At 38.1% G+C, this 7997-nt stretch overlaps 1 pseudogene; it reads right to left on the bottom strand.

Moving 5' to 3' along the window:
- Positions 1–313: 313 nt before the first annotated feature.
- On the bottom strand, positions 314–3689 carry LOC137015107 (olfactomedin-4-like; annotated as a pseudogene).
- Between the last annotated feature and the right edge of the window lie 4308 nt (positions 3690–7997).

The following is a 7997-nucleotide window of genomic DNA, read 5'->3' on the forward strand; positions in this document are numbered from 1 at the left end:
TATATTTAACAAATGACAACTAATAATATTAATGATAAACAATACATACATGACTACTTGAGTTCATATCACTACATTTGGTTGATATTTCAAAGTGAGGCTAACCTCATCCTCCATTTCTCTCTCACTTTCTAACCACTGAGAAACAGCCGCTTTGCTGATTATAGTTGAAAATAATTTAGACACACAAAAAAAGACACACTTCACTTTCTGTCCATGTCTCTCTATAGGACACTCTGCTGTTACTGTTGAAGAGTCTGCCCATGGGATGCTACTTCAATATCTATGGATTTGGCTCTCGTTTTGAGTCCTTCTAACCGTTAATAACTATCATTCAGAGATACTCAGTTTTGAAATGAGTGAGAGGAAAGATGTCATTGTGTTTTTTTTATTGCAGTCAGAGTGTCGAGTACAATCAGGACACAATGGATCAGGCTCTGAAGAGAGTGAAGAAAATGAAAGCAGACTTGGGCGGCACAGAGATTTTAGAGCCTCTAAAATACATCTACAGTCAGCTCTGTTACCCCGACCACCCCAGACAGGTACAACAACACCTCAACATGCACATTAATGATTTACTGTACAGTTTATCTTAACAGGAAGTGATTGATAGCATAGGCTAATGCTAACCTATGTAAATGTATCTGTGTAAATGTAATTTATTTATATGCTTTAGTAAACCAGCACTAAAAGTTTCTCTCAAACTTTATTTCAAGAACCAAAATGTGTGATACACATTTAAATGATTTTCAATTTACAAAACCATGTCAAATATGTAAAATCATTAGATTTACTTGGAAAAAAAGACAGAGTATAGTTCAGTTGACGTCCTGAAACATGGCTTCATATGTCACAATGTAGGCATCACTGTAGACATACAGCAAATGATCTCTGGGGTTATAATTCATATACCTAATATTAGTCTGAATCTTCTTAATGTGAATTCTCAAATCATAGCGCTCTTCATTGGTTTTGGTGTCATAAGAGTAAAAGATCTCTTCTGTTTCTTTATTCAGGTAACGAGTAGCATAAAGCACGCCACACACCATGAAGGTGTTTGTGACAGTCCTTTTGTGAAGAGAAGTTGACCACGTTTGGTTCAAAACAGGCGGGTTGCTAGTCTCAACTTTACTGATAACTACATTTCCAAAGTTGCTTTTGGACGCATATATAACATAGACACCTGATTCATCTGTGGCGAAATCCAGATCTGTATAGATGTATGTTGCGCTGAGGTGTGCGAATGGAAACTTGTTGTTGTATCCTGCATCTTTAGGTAAAGCCACAGTACTGACAGAACGAGTCGTCATGTTGAACTGACAGACAAAATTTGTGTCGTAACAGTTATAGTAGAGCGCATTGCCGTACATGACCATGTTTGGCCCCTGAATTGTGTTTGTTGTGGGGTTAGAGTTTGATATATACGTATCTGTTGGTCCTACACCTAATATAATAGTACTCATACTACTGTACTGGCGGATAAAGTTGCCATGTACATTACTACTTGACAGCACCACCAGCCAGTACTTGTTCTCATCTCCTGGAGCAGGATTTGCATCTCAACCCCAAGCACCGAAATTGTAGGACGTTCCATATGCAGTGAGGGAATACGTTCTAGGTCTTGAGACATTGACCAGGCGGCCTAGACCACAGCGACCTAAAAATAAAGCAAAAATGTAAGTCTAATACTTTAATGCAGGGGCGTCCTGCATTTGGAGGACCAACATCCTGCAGAGTTTAGCTTCAAAACACTTGCCTGGAAGTTTCTAGTGAGTATGAAGTCCTTCACTGCATCTGAAATCTCATACTGTAAAGTAGGTACTACATCTATAGTAGGTTATTTTCGCCTATGCATTTGGACATACTATGTTGGCATGCTGAATAGTAGGGAAGTATTCAATTTTGCAGTGCTTGATGAGCTGGTTTATGTGTGTTTAATTGGGGCTGAAGCTGAACTCTGCAGGATAGTGGCCCTCCAGGAGCAGGTTTGGACACTTCTGCTTTAACACTTTAGCTGTGGCTTCGTAATAATAGTTTATACGTGCCTGGGGAAAGTGTAGGAGCTGGTGCTGTACTATTGAGCACATCTTTGCACTGTTCCAGGTCCCTCTTAATACGCTGATTCTCGCGCTGTTTCACCATCACCTGTGTGTGGTCAAACTTCTCAAGCTCCACCATCGTTTCCTCCATATCCTTAAGCTGTAGGAATGAAGGTTTAAATAAGAACAAGCAAAGTGCACATAATTCACAAAATGTCCCAGTGACATAGTATTCTATTTAATATTAATACTAATTTAAAAAGCTAATTAATATTAATACTGATTGTTTTTACTTTGCCTGACACATTTGTACATATTGAAAAGCACTGCAGAAAATAATAAAAACAGTAAATAAAAACAGGAAAATAAATGAAATATCTAAAGTTCATTTAAATACAGTGTATTTAAATTATATAAATTCTATATTTACATTTATTTTAAATAAACATTTAAATTAAATTAAACATTTGATTTAATGTTATACATTTTAAAAATGATCATGTTCTATGACACCTAACATAACTATGAAACAACATTTTGATCTTTTTTATAAATGAAAATGTATGTCTAAGCAATAAACACATTACATAAAATTGTTATAGAAATGTAAAAGTGCTGTGGTGTAGATAAATGCACCTTTGCAGCAGTCTGTACGCTGAGCTGTTGGTAATTGTTGGTGGTCCTGTTGAGTTTATCCAGAAGGTCTTGAATCTCCAGTAACTCTAATTCAATAATGCGTAGAGACACGGCTGCATACAGATTTCCATTGTCTTCTTTTTCCAGCATGGACACATTGTCAAGAAGCTGCCAGATACGATGTTGTAGACCCAACACAAGCCTGTCAATCTCTGTCATCTGCACACAAGTGATTTTTCTTCAATAACAGAATTATACAGCAAACTGTAAAATGAGTTTTTAACTTTACTGATTTGCAATAATAAACATCACAGTACAATGTTTTGATATTTTTCTACCGTTTCTGAAGTGATGTTCGCAATACACTGTGAAGCAGTGAACTCAACTTCCTTGAGTTTATTCTCAGGGAAAGCAGGATCAGAACTTTGCAGCTCACACACACAGTCCTTCCCTCTCGCTGACTGTGGAGATGAAATAACAGGGAAAAGTAATTCCAACATACAAGCAAAATTACACTTTAAAAAAAGTATGTATAACTAAAATTGCTAAACACTTTTTTGAAAATCGTTTCAGAAACAATGTAAAAGAAATAATAATGTTAATATAATGTAATATAATAAAATGTTAATATAATATAATATAATAAAATTTTACCTGTGATAAAATTAGAGGAATGATGACCATCGAAACGAACATGTTTGACTGTCTCATGTTTGAGATAGAAAAGATTGGGCTCTTGTAGCCTTGATTATAAAAAGCAGTTTTGCATGACAGAAGCAGAGATTTAAAGCCAAAAATTTAGGATTGGTCAGTAAGCCGACAGTGCTGACATGAGAAAAATGATGAAAGAAGGAAGTTCATGACCTGATCTTGCAAATACTTTGAGATTGCAAAAGGGTTTGTTTAACTTTTGTATATATACAACGATCAGGCATAACATTATGAGCACTGACAGGTTAAGTGAATAACACTGATCATCTCTTCATCATGGCACCTGTTAGTGAGTGGATATATTAGGCAACAAGTGAACATTTTGTCCTCAAAGTTGATGTGTTAGAAGCAGGAAAAATGGACAAGCGTAAAGATTTTAACAAGGGTCAAACTGTGATGGCTAGATGACTGGGTCAGAGCATCTCCAAAACTGCAGCTCTTGTGGGGTGTTTCCGGTCTGCAGTGGTCAGGATCTATCGAAAGTGGTCCAAGGAAGGAACAGCGGTGAACCGGCGACAGGGTCATGGGCGGCCGAGGCTCATTGATGGCTGGCCCGTGTGGTCCGATCCAACAGACGAGATACTGTAGCTCAAATTGCTCAAGAAGTTAATGCTGGTTCTGATAGAAAGGTGTCAGAATACACAGTGCATCAGTTTGTTGAGTATGGGGCTGTATAGCTGCAGACCAGTCAGGGTGCCATCCATGTGGATGTTACTGTGACACGTACCACCTACCTAAGCATTGTTGCAGACCATGTACATCCTTTCATGGAAACGGTATTCCCTGGTGGCTGTGGCTCTTTCAGCAGGATAATGCTCCTGACACAAAGCAAAAATGGTTGAGGAATGGTTTGAGGAGCACAACAATGAGTTCAAGGTGTTGACTCGGCCTCCAAATTCCCCATATCTCAATCCAATCGAGCATCTGTGGGATGTGCTGAACAAACAAGTCCAATCCATGGAGGCTTCACCTCACAACTTACAGGACTTAAAGGATCTGTTGCTAATATCTTGTGTCAGATACCACAGCACACCTTCAAGGGTCTAGAGGAGTCCATGCCTTAGTTATTAAATGTTCCTTGAACAGCAAATCGGCATATTAGAACAATTTCTGAAGGATCATGTGACACTGAAGACTGGAGTAATAATGCTGAAAATTCAGATTTGATCACAGCAATAAATTATATTTTAAAATATATTCAAATAGAAAACAGTTATTTTAAATTGTAAAAATATTTCACAGTATTACTGTTGTAATATTTCTGCTGTATTTTGGATCAAATAAAATGAAGTCTTGGTGAGTAGAAGAGACTTATATTAAAAACATCTTCAAAAACGTATGTATATATATATATATATATATATATATATATATATATATATATATATAAAATTGGCAGTATATACGTATATTAATATTTACTTTTATTTAGCCATCAACTTTTTTCTTGTGTTAAAGGGTTAGTTCACCCAAAAATTAAGATATTTTGATTAACTCTGATGGCTCAGTGAGGCCTGCATTCACAGCAATGACATTTCCTCTCTCAAGATCCATTAATGTACTAAAAACATATTTAAATCAGTTCAGTGGTTTTACCTTAATATTATAAAGCGACGAGAATATTTTTGTGCACCAAAAAAACAAAATAACAACTTTTCAACAATATAGCGATAAGCCGATTTCAAAACTACTTCTGAGCTTTAGGAATTGAATCAGTGACTATTCTCAAGGGATGTGGGATGCACATTTTGGTGGAATGCTGTCTTCTCTTCGAGCAAGCTGGATGCGTTCGGTATGATGACATTCTTCAGACACCGGATATGTGGATAGGCATTCCTCATAGTGATTCCTAGGGAGTGCAGTTCTCGTTCTCTGTTCTCAGGGAACCATGGTTGCATGTATAACTTGAGACGTTTTTGCTGACATGGAAAGTTAAAAATTGTCCTCTTCATAAATTCCATTTTTTTCTTGAATCTTCATTAGTAAAACATGTATTTACATATTTTTGTAATATTGTACTGAAAACATACTAAAAGATTGAGGATAGGGCTGGGCGATATATCGCATGCGATTGTCACGCGCATTTCGTCAGTAAAGCCGGTTCCCTGATTACCGCTAAATCGCCATCACCTGCTTTCAAATGGAGCGTTATTTAATAGAGGGTATGCACGTGACGTCACCGTCGACCGTTACGACTGCGGTCACGGCCACTGAGTGGCAAAAGACTGAAGGGGCTTGCACACCGGACGCGAAGCTCAGCACCTCGCCGCGTCTTTAAAATTCGAACGCATTGTTTTAGAACTATAAGTGTACGCACACCGGCGGCGACATTAGGCGCCTGTCCGCGGCGCCCAGCTACTACTCAGAAAAAAATATAAAACAATGCGTTCGAATTTGAAAGACGTGTCGCGGCGCTGAGCTTCGCGTCCGGTGTGCGAGCCCCTTGAGCAGCAGCGTTGGTTTTCGCTGTGAATGTCGCGAAAAACACACAAAACACATCCAAAACGTGAAAGAGCTTTGTGATTGACTGTACAAATAGCTTTGACACAAACCCTGAGGTATATATTTAAAAACTGCAGAAAGCAACAGGGAAAAAAGCAAATGGATAACTGCAATTAACAGAAAAAGCTCGACTCCAGGCAGAGAAACATGTTTTAGTTATCATTTTGTGTCAAACTGTTGGATTTTGAGGTAAAATCATACCGTATATATTGTATTGTTATTAGTTTGACAACTCATCAATTAATTATTTTCCATCTTATATTCTGCATAATTGGGTGTTTTTAAATAAACAACACTGACTAAAACTATATATGTTTTAGGGCTGGACAATATGATGATATAACATTGATATAAGTGATTACGCGGATTTAAACCTACCGATATTGTAATATAAAATATTCACAGGCAGATTTGCTTTATGTGTCTCCCCGCCGTCGAAATCGGGCACATATAAATGTCAGGAAACACGACTCCAGGCTGCATGTCAATATCCATGGATTAGGTTTATTTGACAAGTTATAAGGAACACATTCAATTCCAACCTTTAGTGTAATTCGTTTTCGCAGTTTCCCCTGTTAAATCCAGTCACGCAGCAGGTTCTTTTGCCACTCAGTCCAGCTGAGGGAGCGCGTTTTCGGCGGTAAAGTGACGTCGATGCATACCCTCTATAGACAGAGCCATAGTTCACTGACAAGCCACGCAATATCGCGTTCATTATCGAAGGCGATTCATCTGCGATAATGAACACGATATTGCGTATTGTCAGTGATCTACGCTTCTGTCTATTAAATGGCGCTCCATTTGAAAGCAGGTAATGGCGATTTCACGGTAATCAGGGAACCGGCTTTACTGACGAAATGCGCGTGACAATCGCATGCGATATATCGCCCAGCCCTAATTGAGGAAATACTAATTTCTGTTATTTCAATATCATGCAGTACCAGGGGCGCAGGAGACATTTTCAAAGTGGGGGGAACCAAACTGTAAGCAAAGATCAGATTTCCAGATATCGGACCACACTGCTGAAAGTGTCTGTGCAATAATAAACAAACAAAAAATGCATTTTGTGATTTTGATCAGTTTTATTTTTTTCAGGACAAGACTATTACAATCTAGAACAGGATCGACATCCTCCAGATATGTGCATCATTTTTGTCACCTGAGCATCACCCGTCTGCCTCCTGGAGATGATGCCAGCTGTGCCAGCCTCTGCTGCTCACTAATCTTCATCAGCAACTGAAACAAAGAAACTACTGTTTATACACACAGTTTTTGCACTGCAATAATACTGTAATAATATCCATTTCACAATATCAAAATGTAGATTTATTGAAATGACAATTTTATTCAAGTCTGCATACTTGCGGACTGGTGTGCAAGCAGCCTTGCCATATCCTAAATGTAGTTTTGACTTTTTTTTTTGTCTAATAATAGTTTATCAGTTGCTGCTTTCACATTTCAAAATAAAAAGTTTATCAAAAATGAGTATAAGCATTGTAAATGCAGTAATACAGTATACATACCAAACGCAGAGTCCTCTGTCGTGTCCTCTCTCCATTGCGTCGCTGGCCGAAGCAATCATCGCTTTAGTTTCGATTTCAAAGATATCTTTTATCAATGCCATCGATGCTTTTCCCTTTCTAGATGTAATTATCGAAATCAAAACAGTCTATGAACTACAAATCCACACGAAAACTCACGAAAACTTCAGTAAAAGCAGCTCATGCACGTCAACCAGACCAAATCTGAGAGATCAGCCTCAAATTTCTCGGTTTCTAAATGGACGGATGGTTTCATTGACATGTCCACGCAAACGCTGAGTTCCGGGCATGATTTATATAGCATCAACATGTACGTTAGCACGCTTTGATCGATGGTTTGGAGATCACGTGTTTCTAGGTTCGAGAGCATTTCCTGTTCTGCACATCCGCGACAAAACAGTTGATTATTTACAAACGAAAGCTCACAAAATTGTGAAAATGCTCTCATTTGAAAGAAAATATCCTAAACTAAAAGATGATATAGAGTTTGTAGCTCTTTGTGGTCCTGACCCCCCCTGTGCCAACGGCACACCTGTGCAGTACTGAAATCAATTTGTAATCTTCGGCA

This window comes from Chanodichthys erythropterus, chromosome 24, assembly GCF_024489055.1.
Source record: "Chanodichthys erythropterus isolate Z2021 chromosome 24, ASM2448905v1, whole genome shotgun sequence".
Taxonomy (NCBI): Eukaryota; Metazoa; Chordata; class Actinopteri; order Cypriniformes; family Xenocyprididae; genus Chanodichthys; species Chanodichthys erythropterus.